The 17,807-nt window shown below is 38.3% G+C and overlaps 1 protein-coding gene across 5 annotated transcripts in view; it reads left to right on the top strand.

Moving 5' to 3' along the window:
• FIGN (fidgetin, microtubule severing factor) overlaps positions 1 to 17,807 on the top strand; it is a 100,788-nt gene that overhangs the window by 17,520 nt on the left and 65,461 nt on the right. For 2 of the 5 annotated variants that reach the window (XM_042874791.1, XM_042874790.1), the window contains one exon: positions 16,795 to 16,943. The exons of the other annotated variants lie outside the window; for them this stretch is intronic. The gene's annotated coding sequence lies outside the window, so the exon portion shown is untranslated. The remainder of the gene's footprint in view (positions 1 to 16,794; positions 16,944 to 17,807) is intronic. 5 annotated transcript variants of the gene reach the window in all.

Raw genomic sequence — 17,807 nt, 5'->3', positions numbered from 1 at the left:
ACTGTTACATCCAAATGAAATCAACATGAGGTTGTCATCTTTAAGCAAATATGTTAAGTGTTGTCTTTTGTGCTTTGGATTTGAAAGAAAGGGGCCCAAGGGAGCCAGCATCATGCAAATGGAACAAATCCCATTTCTTCTGAGCTGTGCTGTTTCCCCCTTCATGGCAGCTGGCTGTGTTATCTTTGTGTGTTTCTCTGAGTGCTGACAATTCTTTCAGTGATCTAAGTTAGGGCACATTAGAAAGTGGAAGCAGCTGTCTGTCGTTATACTGAGAGACGTGTTTGCTCTACTGCAAAGATGAAGGACCATGAATCCTTGACACACTCTCTCCCCCCTCCCCCTTTACTTTCCAACATGATCAACATTCAGACGCACAGATTGTCTGCTTGGACAGTTTTTTGTTCTGACTGACAGCATCTGGCATAGACAAATTTAAAAATACATAGCATGCCATGCTTGGAATTGGAACATCCCTTCTTTATTAATCTTCTCATTTAAACCATTCATTTACATTTCAAGAAGGGTTACAGCTTGATATGGTTGAAACATTTATCTTAAATGAATAACCTCCTAATGAAATACCTTGAATAAGCACCAAACAGTCAGTGTTCATTAAAAATTACACCTGATTAGTATGGCCTTGGAACTGGTGTGAGGACGTAAGATTTCCCCATTGTCTTCATCCATAAAGGAAAAAAAAAAATTTAGCATGTGTGAGTGTGTGTGTAATTTTTTTCTGAAGCACAAAGCTAAATGAGAACTGTGTGTTTTCACTTGCAACCCCCCATCATTTTCAGGAGTACCATATTATAAAGCCCTAGCCTTTAAATTGCTATTTGTCTAATTAAATCTGTTTTTGCTGGAACAATACATTTGAAGGAAATGCCTAAATACTGTTTTGTTTTGTTTTATTCTGCTAAGGCATTTATGGTTTGAGGGACAAGATGCTCTATGATTTGATGTAATCTGAAATCCTATGTGTATTTTTTCTAACTGAGAAGTATTCATGTGTTTGTATACAGTACTTTACTAGTACAATAAAACCGAAATGGTGGACCACCCACTAAAATGTTTATGCATGCGCACATATGCACGCATACATCCCGTGCACTCTCATCTTCATGATCTAGGTTAGCTACACAGCCGTGCTTGTCTAGCATTTATGTAAAAATAATATGAAAATTGGCCAGACCAGTCAGAATGTGGACTTGAAGTACAGGAAGGGAGGGAGAAAATCCTCCTCTGCAAGGCATTTCAGACGCTTTATTTCACTGTGGATTGCAGCTTTAGCTACTTGGAGTACAGAAGGGGGAAAAAAAAAAAAAAAATTAAGCTTCCAGAAGGGAGGGGAGAACCCCCAGTATTATAAAACAGAGTACTGCTCAAGTGCGTGGCAGTAAATATGTAAAACAAGTATCCTGGCTTATTTGGAGAGGAAAGAGATTCTGCAGCAGACAGGCTCAATTAACAATTGTAAGCAGGAGAGGACTTGTATTCTTTCGGTAAATGCAGGAGAGGTCATTTGCTTTAGGATAAATTCTGACAAATTTCAGATATAGACATAACGGCTGGAATAAACATGAAAAAAGGCTTTCAGTTGCACATCAAGAATTTTGTATTTGGAATGGGCATTTACATTTTTATTCTCAGTGAATAGATTTTTTTTTTTTAATCAGTGTTTTTCCAATTAATATATATATGTCAAATTAATTGACTGTGAAACAAGCGTTTTGGGACAATAGGAATTTTGATACAGGCCTGATATATCATGTATGTTTTTTAGAAAATTCTCCTGGTAAACCTCACCTATTTTTCTTTTTCTGCAGGAGGCATTAAGGCGGTAAGTTTTCAGCCCAGGTTTTAGAATGCTGGTAATTATAAGCTATGTGTAATCATAAAAGGGAAATCAAATTTGATTTTAAGCAAAGTCACTTTTATTTTTTCCCCTTCACAAACCGTTCCATTTCTGTGATAAACTTCTATTTTGATTTTTTTAATGACTAGTTATAAAAGCTTGTACAGATATGCATCTGTAAGCAAACTGGGAATAGGTTAGAGAACACAATTCCCTGGTGTAAAAAGCAAGGTTTAGCAGTAATGCTTTTAATCTGGACTTGTAGAGGATTCGGGAGCATCCATAGATCTGCTTCAGTAATTACCATACCCCAAGTGGCACTGGAAGAGACATTTGCCTAAAAACTTGATGTCTTCATTACACTGTTTACATTTTAATTAGAAACACGAAAATTAGTGATTCATACGGACAACTATAGTTTAAGTGGGTTTGCTCACCATCCAATAAATCATAGAGGAAAGCAAAAAAAGAAAAGAGGAAAAAAAGAAAAAAAAAAAAAGAAAAAGAAAAAAAAAGGCAATGCCCAACCTGCAACTACCAGCAGCAACCCCTCCCAAGCCCTGCAGTTGGAACAAACAGTTTACTGAGAATTGTTCATGGGAATAAGGTGTTGGTACTGAAAGCTGGTTCATATCTTTTTTTTATTTTTTATTTTATTAGAGCTGGTATTTCCATGCAAATTAGGACGTGTAATTTTAAAGATAAAGCCACATACTTGTGCCCGGTATTACATGTAACCACATGAGGTGTGTTAGGCTGCACGCGTGCAGCCTCCGTGTGCACGTGTATGGCCCTGCAGCTGTGCGAAGGAGAGCAGTTGGGGTGGGAAGGTTTCGGCAGCGCTGGGCGCGACGTATGGCTGCGGGGAGCTCGTTTCTGTGCTTCTCCACAAACATCTGTAGCATTTGTAGCGCCGCACACGGCGATGCGCGTCTACAAATATATACACGCGGAGAGGATCCGGGAGGCCGAGCATCCTCCGTTTCTGCCAACCCGCCGTGCCGTGCCGTGCCGTGCTCGAGGCCTCCCCGCCCGCCCTGCCCCAGCCCGCAGCGCGACCCCGTGGCTCAGGGCCCTGCGCAACGCGAGTTCAAATCTCGGCCCGTCCGGCGCTGCTGGTGCCGGTGGCTCCGCGGTGCGGGGGCGGCGCTGCGGGAAGCTGGGCGCCGAACCACCGCGCCAGCGGGCTTGTACTTGGTTGGGTTTTGTTCCCCTTGCTCCATAACTCACTGTCTTGCCCTCTGCCTTCCCACCCCTGCCCCCTTACCATGGGAGCAACGATATGCAAAACTGCGTTTCTTTCAAGAACGCTTTAAGGGCCTTATTCCTTTGGGTTCCTTTGGAAATGTTCTGCTTGGGGAGAAGGGGTGGATTGTTATCTGTGCAATTAACTTTCTGCTATGTGAGTTCCAGGCGGGCTTTGGGGCGTTATGCCGACAGTGCGTGGATGGTCGGTGTGAACCTCTGCAGCAATCAGAGAAAACTCGCTGGTTTAATATTGCTGTCTTTTTCTTTAAGGAAAAAGAAGGGAGTTCCCTTGTCTCTTGCTTATTAGTGGATTTCTTTTTGTTGAAATCCTTAGGATTTACAGGATAATCTCCTTCCAGAACTTTCATTCTGCGTTGTGTTGTTTGCTTTCTATGTACACAAATACATGTATGTTTATATATTAATTTTTCCCACATACCTCAGATTTTTAGACAGTGTACAATATAAATCAGAATGAGCCTCTTATAAAGCTGTGTCATGTTTGCCAGTGTGAATTGTCTTTTTGTTCTTTCATCATTTGAGTGATGTAAGTAAACCCTGGTATATGATATCTATGATATCTTGTGGCTGCTTTAATGCAATATGTAAGCGTTTCACGTGACAAAATAGGCAACAGCGTCTCATTTTTTTCATTTGCTTTAGCATAAAAATAGTATTTCATCTTAAGTCTGACAACTTCATTTAACGTGGAGATTTATTTTCCTTTTTGTTAAATTGAGTTTTTATCAAAAGTTACGAGCACTGCCTCTAATTTTCAGTAATCTGGCAGCTTTGTAATGAAGTAACTTGGATGTACACTTTGTAGTGCCATTGAATTAGTGACAGTGCTCTGTCTTCATTTTCTTCATTTGTTCTCTGCCTTTTTCTTTCTTTTTCCTTTTTTTTTTTTTTTTTTCACCCTGTCCCTTCGGGTGTAGGCATGTTATAAATGCAGCTAAACAGAACTGTCTGCATCTGCAACGACAGAAACATGCTGCCTGCTTGTACGGACTGCAAAATTCTAATAGTCCTGTGCTATCTGTTAAATTCAGTGTGCTTTTTGCATTGTGGCACGAAACATTTGTGCTGCGAGGGAAGCTGGCTGCCTGCCAGCCATCGACTATGAAATCCCGGGTACCTGAGAGCTTATCAGTTCTTTTGCTTTGTAAAAGAAAAAGTGATGAAAATGTTGGTAAACTGCCATGAAGGTTTAAGGCTGCCGGAATAAGAAGCCGTGTAATCAGATTGGAAAATGGAGCTTGAGATTCTCTGCATGGGAAGCAGTCGCCTGTGAACCTACCGAGATGCTGTGCAAGTGCCCGAGCTGACCACTTTGTTAGCAAATCAGCTTGTTTGCTGCAGCAGCAGGGTGGAATAGGCTGGTCCTTGTGATGGTATGTAACGCCAGTAATATCTCTTGCTTTGCACAATGTAATCAGCTTGCAATTAGCTCGCTCTACATTAACCTTCTTGGTATTTTTCTCTTTTTTGTAAGACTGTGCACTTTAAACAATTAACTATAGAAAGTAATCCCTCAAGCAAATCAAAGCAATCCTTTAATTTTATCACCCAGCTGAAAAAGTATCAGGTGGTCAACTGGTCTTCATCAGCTGCTGGAAATTCTCAGGCTCACTGTAGCATGGAGAGGTTCTTTAACCCGTTCACATTTAGAAAAATGTCAAGATTTTATATTTCTCACATAATATAATGCTGCATCATGGAGCTGAGATTGGAATTGTTTTAATGAAAAGCCTTGGGAGAGGCTTTTCCTATACAGACAGCTTTTATGCTTCTGTTTGTTTAGGCATTTCCATACACTACCTCTCGGAACGCTTTGATGACACAGCCACTTGTACTGATAATTCCACCGCTTCACCTCCAGTGAACTTGATTCACTGAGGTTGGAGAGAACAAGGCTATCGTTGCTGATCTTGTGTGTTGCTTTTTAATCCGTTAAAATAAAAGCCAGATAAGGGGAAAAATTGTGTGGTAGGCAAACTTAGTTTTGGGAAAGTAAACTTTTAGTGCAGTTTGTTGATATGCGGAAGCTCCAAGTTTAACAAGGGAAAGCAAAGCTTATTCAAATTAAGAGTGAAGAATGTGATGTGCTTGCTGCTGTTTGAATCGTTCACCCACTCCAAAGTTCCTTTGTTTAATAGTTCTGTTTTCTTACTTAAGGCTTGAATTTTACAGAGTCGTCCTGTAAAATGCGATTATGTACACCACAGTAATATAGTATAATGATAATCTGTCTGGCATTTTGCATAAAAAGTTTGTTTAAATAATTGTTTCACATGCCTTGCTGATTTATAAACAAATCATTCAAGATTTTTTGCTTCCATAAATAACACTAGTGAAATTAGGGACAAAAATATTTGGAAAAAATAATGCTGTGCCTGAGTCCTCTTAATATTGCATTCTCTATATGAATAAATAGATTGTGGGTGATTTAAGGCCCTACTGAACAAAGTGATCTGAAACTTCTGTCTGGGTATTGTGTGTAAAGGACGTTGGAAATGGTCAGCAGCTGCTCTGCCACCCCCCACCAAAAGTCATTTCAGTCTTTTCATTGAATTCCAGTAGATCATAGCAATAAACTGAATTTATAATAATATGATCTGCTTTTGCCAATGATATCTGTGAAAGCACTATTGACTGGATGTACTGAAGTCATCTTTTATCTCTCTTTGTAGAATATGGGCATGTTTTGAAAATAAAAAGCCAGATCCTACTAATCATGCTATATTTATCATATTTTAATGTTGGCCTTGGAACAGTTTTAATACATATAAAAAAACCTGGAATTTATGTGCACATTTTTCTGTGTGCTCCAATTTAAAAAAAAAAAAAAAAAAAAAAAGCAAAAAATAAAAAAATAACCTGCATACATCTTACGCTGCAAAGATCTACTTTATATTCTTTTAGAGGACAAACTCCATTAGATATGCACTTACTGTACATTGGATTGTAAATCTTACAATTTAATGGTAATTCAGTGAGCAGTTATTGCTTCTGTGGCCTTTTTTCTTTCTTTTTTGTCCCATCTCACTTGTGAAATAGGGTTACCCTTTACAAGTGTCACATCCATAGATTCATCTTTTGTACTCTATAGTTGTTCCTAGTGCATCATTCTAAGTGAAAAGAAAAATAGGAAGCCAAAGCTACAGGAGGGGCATTGGGGGAGGGGGCCTATACATAGAAATACAGCATATAGCAGCAGAAAGACCAAGGCAGTTTAGCATCAATCTAACAGATTAAAATTTTGCTGTAAAGGTGCGTTTTCTTTAACCTCATTCTCATTCGTTTTTCCACCGTGGCTGCTGTTTGAATTCCCAGGAAGCAGAAATGGTGTCTTAATGATACCAGCCTTTTTGCCTTGCTTACACTGTTAATACTCTTATCCCTTTTCTGATATGAAATACTTTTTGTAGAAACAATATACACATTTGTAAAGAAATTACAAAAGGATTCTCCTTTTGAAGATAATGAGTTCTCTTCAGGAACTGCAGGTTACGTGGAACACAAATGAGCTCTAAGTGGAGGGATTTAAAGTCCTGCTACAGCATTTAATTTCTTGAGGAAAGGAGTTCAGTTCAAGGTTAGCCTGTTATTGTGGCACTGGCAACTACTTCTCTCATTCCTGTTCTTCTGCCAGCAGTACTGCACAAAAGGCAGTCATTTTTATTTAATACGTAGGGAGGTATTAATCACTGCAGTGTTTTCTTGCAAAAATTTGTCTTATCAAATTCATTGTTTCACCACTCATGACAATAATAGGTGTTTAATTACTCAATAAGAGCAGTTTATAGATTCCATTTTTCCTGTTTGCTGGACAAATGGTATTGATTTTGTACTTTGATGCAACATGAAACTGTATTAAACACAATTAGAATTCTAAGGCTGGCAATGTGGATCAGTTGTGGTAACTGAGCTCCTTGCTAAAGGAGCTGCATTTTCCACATTTTGATTGTATATGAATTCTTAGGAGAGACAAATATCTTTAACGACACTCCTTTTATTAAATAAGATGTTGGTGTGTTTTTTTTTGTTTTATTTCAGAGGCACTTACAATTATTGTAGATTTTTATATATACAAGACAAATAGTTTAAGCACTTTTTTTTTTTCAGATAATTGTCCCTTTCTAGTGATAATAATTTGTGCTCATTCCAACCTCCAACATGTCTCATCCTACTGTTATGCTGTACTTGCAAACAAGATGTCTTGCATGAAAAATAAAAATTATGTTGTACCCCAAGCTTGAGTTTGGACAGTAAAAATTTATGAGAGTAGGAAGGGCAGCAGGCTGCTTTTTCTGCTTTTTTTTTTTTTTTTTTTTTGTGTGTGTGTGTGTGTGTGTGTGTGTGTGTAGAGCTTTTAGTTATCTTCAGAGGCTGAATATTAAGCCATGTGTGGGTTTTTCTTTTTTAACTGATGTCTCTTATTCTACTGTCACTCATGACATCTTATTGATATATCAGTATCTGCATAGGCTCGAGCCCTTTCTTCTGGTAGGATTTTAGTTGATTTGCAAAAGTTGCACTGCCAAGACAGTTGTTCAGAGCTTCGTTTGTGGATCAGTACATCTTTAATTACAATTCTTTACTGCAACTGGTGCTTTCTTAAAAATTGCCAGTTGGGAGTGTTTCATGTTCTATAATTTTGTGTTTATTTTTTTTTCCCGAAGACTCAGAATGAACTGAGGGTGAGCATACCTGAGTCAAGAAAGGAAGAATGATTCTTGTTAATGTGCTTTCCACTGTACATACTTAAGTAACAAAATCTTGATGTTTTGGGTTTTTTTTCTGCTTGTTAGCTTCAAGCTTCTGAGTGAATAAATTAGATAAAATCTTGCATCTTACTTTTATTAGTTTTATTTATATGTTCCTCATTTAACTTTGAGTATTTCTTGAAAATATGGCCAGAATTCACAAGAACTACACCTTGATTGATTGAATAATATTTTTGAAGGCAACGTGTCACAGATAGGGATATCTGCATTATTTTTTCCTGCATGTAAATACTTTCAAAGTACCATTAACATTGATGAAGGAAATGCAAGTACTTGTAGTATTCTTTGAATTGCATGCATGGATGTGGTATGTGCTAGGTGGGGAGCATGCTGTGTGTCAAGGAACACCCATCGATTAGTCACCTGTTTTAATGATGGCTGTATTTTTACTTACACTCATGTTTTTGTCGCACTTTCTTTCAAATCTTCTTCAGACCAATTTTCAAACTCTGAAAGGCTCCAATTCCTTACCTAAGCCTACTTCAGGAGCTTCAATGAGAATACTCATGCTTAAACTTAAGGACGTGCTTAAGCGATTTGCTGGGTCAAACTTTATCCTGGGTGGACCTTCTTGTTTCTCTTCCGGGCATGATTTACATCCTATGTGATCTGAGTAACTTGGGAACTAATGGCTTGTTCCATTCTTTGTGTTAAAGGCGGTGGGTTAGGTGTTCTTTGCTTCATGAAAATCAGTACAGATTTCAATTACCCAAACAGCAGGTAAGACATTAACATTAAGAGGATGTAGGTTGCACTTTCTAATCTGTGGTGGTGCCTCAGCTATCCTGATGTTATGGGAAAATTGAATAAATGTAAGATGGATTCTGAATAATTGAATATATTGTTCTTATTTATTTGGATTACTGTAACACTTAGAGGTCTCAACCAAGATGGTGACCTTGTTGTGCTGGTATTGTAAAAACATGTACTGAGAGACTGTTCTGCGTCAGAGGGGTTACATTCTAAATAGCTGAGACGGACAAAGGTTAATAGGGACACAAAGAGGCGCTGAAATGTGAAGAGACTTGCCCAAGGTCACCTAGCAGGTCAGTAGCAGAGCTGCGAGTTAAGCCTACATCTCCACACCCCTGTTCCAGTGTCCTGTGCACCAGATTGCCTCCCCAGTGATTAAACTATCTGCCTTTAATAGCTATTGAGGGAAGTAATTGTCTTTGATTTAGTGGGGAATTTTGGATAGTGACATTTGAGTATGTGGCTACTTGGTTCTTGCACTTGGGTGAAAATACAGCTAGATAATTTTATACTATGAGAACAAACATTTAAGCACAACTCTTTATTGGAAATTTAATAAGTACTTCTCTGAGGTGGTTGCTGTTTCTCAGAAAGGCTGCTGCGATTGCTGGTGTTTCTTGGTCAGTTTTACTCAGGTGTGTTTGCTCTTCAGGTGTAGCATACAAAAGCAGAGGTAGGGCCAAGCACCTGGATTGGCTATTAGGGAATAATGTTTTAATTATGTCAGACAGAGCACCTTGAGGCCTGTATCCTCCTTATGACAGTTCACTTTCAAAGCTACAATGCTTCATTTCAGTAACTTTATTACCATTTGGCTCAGAGATTGCTATTTCGCCTTGGCCACAGATTTCATCAGTTGCCCGGCTCACCTTTGTCCACACTATACTTGTGAAATGACCTGCTCCTTTAGTGCTTGTCAATAGTAAATTGCTGCATCCTCAGTGTCCAGGCTGAGGCACAGTAAAGAACACAACTCTTTATTAAATTACTGGATTTTACACTTAATTTTTTTGGATTAAACTTGAATGTGAAAAGTCTTAATTACCATTTAATACCAAGTAATTAAAGCACTGGCCGGGGTCAACTATATAAAGCACATCAGTTTGAACTGCCACCTGATTAATAGGCTTGGTGATATAAAAAGTTCAGCACAAAAGCATGCTCTGCCAGGGTCAACGTTTTAATAGCTGTGGAAAGTGCAGTTTTTGCTGTAATTCTGTTCTAACAATGGGATCAAAATAATAATTTGTGCGGTGTTCATGGTTGGCTTCTCCAGCGTGACGTCAAGTGAATTATTTGAATGTGACGTCAGATAAATTGTTTTTGTGGCATATATTGATGAGAAAATAGGTTTGAAATTTCATTTGCATTCTCCAAAGTGAACCATGAGTATATTTCTTCCAGCCTTCTGGAAGAGATGAGACAAAAGTTTAGAGAAGAATTGAAGGTACGTTGTGCAAGAGTCACGTGTCTGTATTTTCATCTGTTTGCACACACAATCATCTGTGAGGTATTGTAGCTTAAGTGCTGTATGCACATAGATGTGTATGTTTGAGAGGGTGTGCAGAGTTATATCAAACAGCTGCCTCAATAGCTATGTTTTTATATCTCTCAAATGTATATTTCCACACTGTATTCTGTTACGAATGCTTTTCCTGTGCCATGCTTAGCCCCAGAGGCTCTGTTCTGTGGGATCATTTGAAAGTTGTTCTGTGTCCACATTTAATATTTATATATATTTAATATAGTGGCATATTTAATATAGTGGCATTTTGTTTTGTTTTTTAAACACTTAACAGTTTATTGATAGGGCCTGGGTAAACTGCTGCACCTTTGGAGGAGTCAATTAGCTTCCACCGGGCTCAATGCATGTGCAGCAGGCAGCCTGTGCATTAACAGTTGCAGGATGGGAGCCATAGTGATTTTTGCCTACCTATAACTCCGCAAGCATTAATCTTGACAGCATCCCACAAAATAGGTAAGTGTGGTTACCCCCACTTTATTGCTGAGGCCTCAAGAGGAAGGATTAAAGCGCTGCAGCTCCAGACACATAGGCAGACCTATGTATTGGAATGGGAGAACCTTTTTCAACAAAGTTCAGGACGTGTTTTGAACAAAATTTCTAGGTGAACATGTGTCAGATCTAGGTTTCAGTTCTGAAATACTTGGCTCAGGGGGATTGGAATTAAATGGACCCCTGAAACAGGCCAGTATGAATCTCTCAAAAAAAAAGAATCATTTCTCAAGTATTAAAAAAATGAGTTAATTGACGTAAAAAAGTTGAAGTGGTTGTGTGCCCAGGCATGACTACATGAGAAATGCAACTTCTACTTTTTCGGCATTTCCTTGTGATCTGTTCCTGCTAAGGTTATTTCCTGCTGCATGGGAATGAGCACACTGATGTATGTTCTCATGCTCTGCAATAGTGTTCAAGGCAGTTACAGGTTGTTCTGTCAAGCATGTGCCTTTCAGCTTTACTCTTAAAGTAGCACCAGCGTGGCGATAAATAGAAACTTCAATTGTCACAGAGTTTTAGATTCTGATAAATAGAACAGTGGGCCTCACTATGTTTTAATATTCCTACTATGGTAAAATAAGGTTAGCTGGATGATTCCAGAAAGATGAACAGTTTTGGCATACCAAGTAAGGAAAAGGGATCCTTGTGATGCTAAGTCAGTGATTCACTGATTATACTGTAGAAATTATACCTAAGGCTGTGCTGCGGTTGGAACTCTCTATTTGTCATTTAATGAAAAGAACATGGCTTTATAGAGACAGGGCAATATCAAAATGCCAGTCATTCAAATGTCGGCATTTATAAACACATTTGCAGAAGTCCTATCCTGTTTTTCAGGTGGCAAAACTGAGGCTGAGAAAAATTGCCTAAGGAGCACTGCAACTGAGCAGACATTGACTTTTGTGGTAGGCAGATGGGATTACTGAAACTCCACAGCTAGCTTGTAAAAGGGGTAAATTCTAAAAACAATAGTGAAGTACTACCAACTCTCTTTGTTACTCTGAATGTGGGCTTCCTGAGCATGTTAATCTCCTTGGTAGATGCAGTTGGAAATCTATCCAAAGAACTTTGGACCATTGCAGCTGAAAAACCTGATCTGGAAAAATCAGCATGGTGATAAAAAGAACTCATTGCTTTCCATATCCTGCCTTTGAAGACTAGTTTGACAAGTCCCAAAGAGCCTTCTGCACATATACAGTGAAACTTTAAAAAATTAGGGATGATGTTGCCTGGCTAAAGTAAGCCAGTTCTTTATTTGTGGAGATTTAAAAATCTAGCCACTAGCTTTAAAAATGCTCAACAACTCAAACACAACAGTTTTGGTAGGAGCATATGAATGATAATTTTCCTTAGAGCCCCCTCCCCTCCATACAAGCAGAACTAAATAAACAGCATAGTGATTTCTTAATATCTATTTTTTAACATTCTGGAAAAATCTCCAGTGGACAGGCTAACTATATGACATTTTAGCCTGTTGTGAGGAGGCAAAGGTTAGTAACTTGGAGACAAAAAAAGAGAATTAAGATAAAGGTTGGTACCCAATATAAATAAATGTTTGAATGCTCTTTAACAATTATAGCTAGCTGAATTTTTATGTACAAAAGTTTTCCATATAAAGGAAGGTGCTGTGTGCAAATGTATTCCAGTTGACTGAAAAGTCCCAATGAGTGCATCTCAATTCCAGTGCCTACTTGACATGATAAGGGGCAGGAAAAAGCAAGGGAGAGAAAAAAGGAAGGAGAGAGTTTGATAAACAAAACATAGAATTGTTTGGTTCTATTAAGAAACGTCACCAATTATCTAAGAAAAACTATTAAGCTATAACCTATGCCTTTTCTTTCACCCTGGTGTATGTCTAGGGTAAAGGTTCAAACCAATTCTTTTCATGTTCCTAATCACGGGCTGCAATTAATCACAATCTAGTTCTTTTAAAGAGTCCATTAAGAAATCATACTAGATGAACAGCCACTAACGTAGAAAATCTGATGTGTTAAGAGTTATGAGCTTGCCATGTAAAGTTTGTGTAGCATTTAACAACACTCAGAAGAACATTAACAGTAACTTGTTCTGGCAGTACTCACACAACTCAATAATTAGAGGAAAAAAAAGATAACATATAGTTAAAACAAACCTGTGTCCCTGTCAGTATGAGAGAACACTGAATGTCACTATGCAGCAAGAAAGCCTTTGCATGATCTTAGGATGGAAGGGAGGAAGTTCAAGTAATGATTTGCTAACCATGGGGTACTGCAGTTTGGTTGTTTCTGTAGAAAAATTGTCTTCTAATGAAAGAATACAAAATAAATAGAAAAGAAGTGATTTGGCATACTAGAGGGAGATAAACTGGGACTAAGTTAGCTGAAGTCACAGCCACAACAAGCTCTGCACTGCCCCAAGTATGCTACTCAGTAACATACCGGACAGTGGAGGCGCATCAAGCATTTTGGTACCTAAATCTGAGTGCAACCAAGAAGAATCCGGATGTCTGGAGAACCTCAGCAAAGTAGACACTTTTATCTGTATTAGAGAAGATGCATTCATAAGCATGTGATGATCATAACAAGAACTGTGTGAACCTAGACTGAAAGACAGTTCAGCTCTGTCTCTTGGCAGAGATCAGAAGTGGACGGCAAAGAGAAGTATGAGAATCTGAGTGTGGAGCAACACAGGAACTGGAGGCCTTGCTGCAGGATCAGAGTGCTCCTGTATTACTGTGGGGTGAGGCCATGGTGGTGATGAGCAGGGTGCTGAGTTTTCAAGGGCATGCATACCTGTAAAGCTGTTGAATGAGAAATAAGAAAGTTTTCCAGATTGCCATGATGTCCAACTGTTGAAGCAGGTTTAGGGAGAGCCTTTTTCCTGCAGAATGAATCTGACAGGAATAAAGTAAGAAAGGAATCTATAGAAATTGCTCAAAGTATTGCGCGTAATAAACAGTGATAATCCTGTAGTTTTTTAATCACTCTATCAAATTCTAGAGGCATAATACTTTTTTCTCCGTCAAGTTTCATAGATTGGAAATGTCTTAAAATAGTCATTTCCAGTAAATTTATATAGAGTTTTTTTTTTGTAGGGATAGATATGCACGGTATGAATTAGAAAGTTTTCGAAGGGAAATAATTATAAAAGTGGAACTTACCAAGACACAATCTTCAGGGAATTGCTTAGTAGGGAGAGTCTTATTTGTGGTACCTCTGAAAAATTTGATCAAGCTACAAAAAGAAAGATGGGGATAAGAGAACAATAGTCTATTATTCATTAAAAAATCAACAACAACAACAAAATTATATAAAGATATATTTTTTCAAGCAAAGTGCAACTGGTATGGTAAGAGAGAGAGTTGCGACTTCGCAGTAGTAGTTAATGACTTTTGGGAAAGGCTAAAAAACGTTGGCAAAAGTTTAGCAATGGTGGCACGTGGCCTTAAAGACCCTATGGGCTGCTCATTGGGCACGTGGCTGTAAGCCAGGTCCTGGGCTGTGCCTTGTGAGCAGGGAGTACCTGTGGGGTGCTGTGGTTGTCTGCACCTTCCAGAGATCTTTGTGTTGTCACTGCAGTGTCCTCCAGTTCCTCTGTGCCTTTGCAATGGAGCTGGTGCTTGCAGTTTACTTGAGGAAGAGGAGATGCAGCTTTATAATGTATGTAAGAGTTGTACCTTTGCTAAGTCAAGAGTAACTGGAGAGAGAACTAGAAAAAATTGGGGGGCAAATTCAACCACAAGGTTGAAGTTGCTTCTGCATGATTTACAGGATAGCTTCTCAACAACAATATTTGTGTTGCATATATGTTGAAAGCACCATTCAAGACAACAACTGTTAGACATGGTTTTAATTACAGTTTAATTAAAGGGCATGATTAAGTTTCAGCTTTTTAAACTGGGATGCTCCCCTAGTTGAAGTCTAGCCATGCTAGTTGTTCCTTTTTAACATCAGTTGTGTAGAATACTTTGGGAAGACCTAGCAAAAAAATGTTTTAGTATGATGGTATTAGTTTAACTCATCCCACCAGTATTCCATTACATGTTGTTGCCATGTGACAGGTGACAGCAAAGGGACAGTCTGACAAAATGGCATCTGACATGGAAGCGCTTATGAAGCAAAGAGGAGTCACTGAATTCCTCCATATGGAAAAAATTGTTCCCATTGACATTCACCAATGCTTGCTGAATGTTTATGGAGACCAAAGAGTGGATGTGAGCCCAGAGAGGCAGTGGGTGGTGTTTTTCAGCAATGGCAACAACATTGAGAAAGGCAAGCCGTGTGCTGGACAGCCATGCATAGCTGTCACACCACAAAATGAAGAACTCTTGTTCATTGCTGCTGAAAATGCATAGCTAATGGTGGTAACTATGTTGAAAAACAGTGTTTTGTCCTTGAGAATTTGCTTTATCAAAATAGTGCTGTGCTCTTTGTATCTGTTGTAGTTTCCTTGGAAACAAACAGGAGGCATTACTTTTGGAGTGACCAACCTATTTCTAGTTACGCTGTAATTATTTAATCTGGAGAATTGACTCCAAATGCACCAAAATTAATAACCCCTTTACACCATCTTTGTGTTTAAATCTTCTTTTGGGTTCATAATTAGAGTATTTAACCTTACTCTCCATTTGTTAGAAAATGCTATTTTTTTAACAAATACTAAAATACTAAAGCAGATCAAGCAGTTATTTTGACAAAGAGCTTGAGACATTCTTGCCTAAATTCCACAAATAAAAAACCCAACTAAATAATCACCCTGAGCAGATTTTCACAGGGACCTCAGCCAACCTTTTTATAGAGGATAATTATATTACTTTTTTAACGTAGGCCAAAGGAAATCATAAAATTAAGGCATAAGAGACACTATTTCTATTTTGAGAAGGTAACGGAGTAATTGGTAAGGGATTTTTATTGCCATTTTATTATATAGAGTTTTTTCTTTGTTTTTATTTTTTACATTCACATACACACATTTATATATGTGTATATGTAATATGTTTGCTTTTTTTTCGGGCACTAAATCTTGTATTTAGTGGCATGAATCTGAGCATCTGGGCAGAGTAAGAAACAACATTCATTGAGGTTTCCAGGTGTATTAAAAGTACATTTTTTGAAGTTGTAGATGTCTGTGTGTGTCTCAGTCTGCAGTATCCATCACCTCCTCCTTCGCTAACCCTCTGTCTCTGCACCTTGTATCAGTCAGGTGAAGAGCACCCATTTAAATGCTGCCAGCATGTTACCAGTTACTATGTTATGGTGAGGACTGGGAGTTGTTTCCTGGGGTAGGCCCCATGGATAGCTGTTTCCATGTGGGGCTTTCGAGTGAAATACTGGGTTACAGAGCTCTTCCGATGCAGTCAGGATCAGAATCAGCCCCTCCATTCATCTCTTGGCTACACTGTCTGCACAGCATATGTTGTATTGTCAATGTAAGTGTTGTAGGGGTAAAAACATGCTTGTTGTTTCAGCCTTTCTTCTTTTTCTATGGATCTGTAAATACAGAGCAAAACCAAATTTTTCAGTATTGCGCTACCTTGATTTGACTATTTCTATTGAATAAAATTTCAGAATTAAAATTGCAGCACCGCAAATGTCTTACAGCTTCTTTCCCTTGTTGCTGTAGTGCTTGTGTTCTATACTGCACCATCATGCCATAAGAGCTAGAGACCAGGTTGTGACAGCAAACTTCACCGTATTTAGCACAGACTTGGAAATATTTTAAAAGACAACAAATCAGCATTTGTTACTTTTTTCTTTGTTTGTTTCCAAATGAAAGATTTTTAAAAATAATTGGATTGCTTTCAGTGGGTACCTTTCTGGTACCTTATGGAAAGAGAGATGGGGAAAAGACTGAACCCTACTAGACTCAACAGCTGTACTCCTGTAAACCTGTGAGCTTGTTTGACTGTTAGGAAATAACTGTGAACAACAGGTGAGCAAGTAAGGGAGTAACTCTGTGAGACATTTAGCCAATCCCTTATCTTCTTTTATTTAAAACATAAATGTAAAACTGCAATTTTAATATTAATTTTGCTTGCATTTTTCCAGGCCTACTGTGATTAGTTTAAAATGCTTAGAAACTATTTTGAAAGGGGTAATTCTGTGCAAAATGCAAGCATGAATTCATAGTCTTGTTTTGTTTTCTTTCAGGGTTTGTTTCACAGAATTTCACCTAACGCAAAATCCAAACCAGCAAGCTTCACTTAGTTTCAGCCCCAAATTACATCATTCGACCCCAGTAGAAGTTTCCTTCATTTCAACAAATCGAGCCCAAGTTTGTGTGACAGTGGATAGATGAGGTGAGCTGATGAGGGTCTGGGAGGCATTGCAATCAGAATGGCAGGTGAGGCAGCTCTCAGTGAATGGATTTGAAGGACTAAATGTGAGGGTTTAGAAACGGAGGAATTGCCATAGTGGATTACAGCCAAAGTCCATCATGAAAATATCTCAAGTTTGTCAGTAGCTATCAGAAAACATGTTAGAGAAAGGTGCTTGAAATTTGTAGTAACAATCAAAAATGAGCAGAGTGAGAAGAATTGTGTCAATTAAGTCTAGATCTGTTTTACAAAATCTGTGTTTCCTAAAGTTTTCTTTTGCTAATCTTAACCCAAGGCAGTTTGTCTTAATATAATTAAATTGCACATGCATCATCAGTCTGTCATGAATTTCCTTTTCGTTTCTTTTCTCAATATGGATGGCCTTACGAGAACCACATAGCTGCAGAGGACTCATTTAAATGTTACAAATAGATATGGTTTATTTCAACTGGTCTTTTCACTTTTAAAAATTGTATTTGTCTTCTTGCTGCACTGTTTTTACCACTGTAAAGATCATAGGCTTTATTTGATTATATTTTGGTAATCAGTTAAATGAGACTGGGTCACCTTGCACCATGCAACATTTCACTTCCCTGCTGAAACTTAATGCCATCTTTTTATCTTTCACTGCATGGATGTCAGAGGACATAATGTTAATAAAAGACAGGCATCTCTAATATTTCATGAATGGCATTTTAGAAAAACTCAAAAAAAAAACAAAACCCAAACCTAGGAATTAAAAGCTGACTCTAAACTGGTGAATTCAGTCACCTTTCTCACATGTTGAATGATTTTCCATTTATGGATCTCATATATTACAAGACTTATTCTTTGTCAGGCATAGCT

Source organism: Lagopus leucura, unplaced genomic scaffold (genome assembly GCF_019238085.1).
Source record: "Lagopus leucura isolate 7727_CA_CO unplaced genomic scaffold, USGS_WTPT01 Super-Scaffold_100012, whole genome shotgun sequence".
In the NCBI taxonomy this organism is placed as follows: domain Eukaryota; kingdom Metazoa; phylum Chordata; class Aves; order Galliformes; family Phasianidae; genus Lagopus; species Lagopus leucura.
The sequence above is the reverse complement of the archived record's forward strand: the minus strand, read 5'-3'. Positions and strand labels throughout refer to the sequence as shown.